This window comes from Triticum dicoccoides, chromosome 6A (assembly GCF_002162155.2).
Source record: "Triticum dicoccoides isolate Atlit2015 ecotype Zavitan chromosome 6A, WEW_v2.0, whole genome shotgun sequence".
NCBI lineage: Eukaryota > Viridiplantae > Streptophyta > Magnoliopsida > Poales > Poaceae > Triticum > Triticum dicoccoides.
This window is the reverse complement of record NC_041390.1, coordinates 564908485-564910817: the sequence shown is the minus strand read 5'-3', so window position 1 is coordinate 564910817 and position 2333 is coordinate 564908485. Positions and strand designations below refer to the sequence as shown.

The window sequence follows — 2333 nt, the reverse complement described above, 5'->3', positions numbered from 1 at the left end:
TCTAATAGTCAGATGTCAAATAGACTTTTGCAGTAACCACCTCCACCTTTAATGTCCAAACGTTTGGTTCTTAGTAAATAGTACTCCCTCCATTTCAAAATATAGTGCGCCCGCGCTTCCCGAAGTCCAATTTTGACCATAAATTTAACCAACGATACCAACTGTGGCGGGAGAAAAAATTATAGAATTGAAAACTTCTTTCGAATACGAATTCACTGATATAATTTTTGCCCCCGCCGCAATTGGTCTTGATAGTTAAATTTACGGTCAAAGTTGAAGCACGGAGATAGAGGAAGCACTACATTGTGGAATGGAGGGAGTATTGCATATCTTCACAACATTCATTCCTGATCCCTCCCTTTGCACATAGTATTGCATGTCAAAGATATTTGAGTAAACAACAAAATTAAGCCAGCCTCTACACAGAAAACTGGACCATCGCAGGCATTGATATGTGAGTACGTTTAAGCTGGACCATCTCAGGCACAAGAAATTGGGTATACATGTTAAAATGGACCACTCTAAGCACAAAGGCTTGACTGCATGTCAAACTGGACTATCCCCGCCACATCTTTTGAGTACATGTCAAACTGGAACTCCCAGGCAAAACACGAGAAGACATTCCTATCAGGTTATCAATAACATGACAGGATCAACAAGAATTCCTAGCGAAAGTTGCATCAGCTTTGGTACATGACGGGCAATGCTAAGTCTGAAGGACTATGCTAATCATCACTCAACAAGGATTGCCATTAAGAACTATATCAACGTTGCTATCTTGATGGCACACAACAGTTGCTTCCAGATGCAGCACTTGTTCATCCAGCTTCTTGTCCTGGGAGAGGTCATATGTGACAAATATGATTCAGTTAGCGCAAGCCCATGTATGTGTCATACATTCAGACCTAAAACTTTTTAATTGTGAGCTGAGCAAATAAATATGCATCAACAATACCATCTGACGGTGTGTATGAAGATCAATTTGTCTTAGTGAAATCCAACATTGAGGACTAACAGCAAGAAATCAATTATCACGCGAGATCATATATACATGAATCCAGATTGATATATACAAGGACACTTCTTATTATTCTCTGTTAAACTAGAGCAATTTCAGCTATGAATCTTATATACATGAATCCAGATTTTGATATGCTGATAAATGGACAATTTTATTTTATTTTTTGCCTAGCAGAATAAATTTACTTTCTTTCCAACTTTTCAAGCTATTGACTCTGTATACGGAAGACGCTGTATACGGAACTGGGAGTATTAATCTTTTTAGTGAATTGTGCTAAACTGCAAGACGCTGAAATTATCTGACCGGACTGAATCTTCTAATTTGATTCTCCATATTACTTATGAGTGAAACAAAACTTCCAAATTAGAGTACCAAAACGCCTAGAACAGTAGCAGAAGCACTTGATCGATTCTTGTACAAGCATGCACTAGGACTTGAGCCTGACTTGTACAAACTGAGGATTTTTTAAGCCTTAAAAAGATATGGAGTGCATTGCTATTTGTTAAAGAAACTGACACAAACAAACTGAGGAGTGGAATGTCACAAATTCTGTAAATCCATTATTCAAAATAGTACTAACAATGCATCCTTAACACGCTTCAGAATCAATGTAATCTCAATACTGACAGATTAACGAACTACAAACTAAAGGGCATGGCTCCAGCTCTGGACTGTGCATAGCGGCAAAGAAAATGGCTCCAAATTAGCATCAAAGATGGCTTCAGATTAGCATCAGCCTGCATCAAAGTAGTGATATAATCTGTCATTTACGGCAAAGAAAATGACAGTACATAGCAGCGGCATGGTGAGAAAGCAGGGGAGAGGTGGCCACCTTGCAGCTTGGGCGCAGACAGCACGAGCTCATTCTCGCCGTAGATGCGCCGGAGGCGGGCACAGGGAATGCCACGCAGTGCCTCCTAGGCGCCTACAGGAGCAGGGCCCCGGGGTTCACCGCCGTGACGGCGGCCAGGAGGAGTCAGGTGGCCTTGAGTAAGAGTAGCTGGGAAGGGGAAGGGAGGCGCTTGCCACCGGATCTAAAGCGCCGCCGCCGTCGGGAAGCAACAGGGGAGATGGAAGAGAGGGGTGGCTGTCGTTTGATGGCACATTCAGAAGCAAATAAGGTAGAAACGAGGGTCCTTTTTGCACAGAAGCATGATCCCACCAGTTGAATCTGTGCCATCCATCCTCAATTGAGTGGTCCAGCTTCGAGTTTTCTATTTTTGCACCACAAGGTGCTTTTCTATAGTAGTCGCTCTCTCCTCACACCCCATGTGTTTTCTTCTCTAGGTTTGTCTGGCCCACTCTGAAGTCT

The 2333-nt window shown here is 42.3% G+C and overlaps 1 long non-coding RNA gene across 1 annotated transcript; it reads right to left on the bottom strand.

Moving 5' to 3' along the window:
* Positions 1-522: 522 nt before the first annotated feature.
* LOC119317952 lies at positions 523-2128 on the bottom strand. Its single transcript, XR_005153857.1, has 2 exons — positions 1854-2128; positions 523-1758 (listed from the first exon to the last, which is right to left on the bottom strand). It is a non-coding gene; the product is annotated as an uncharacterized LOC119317952 (long non-coding RNA).
* Between the last annotated feature and the right edge of the window lie 205 nt (positions 2129-2333).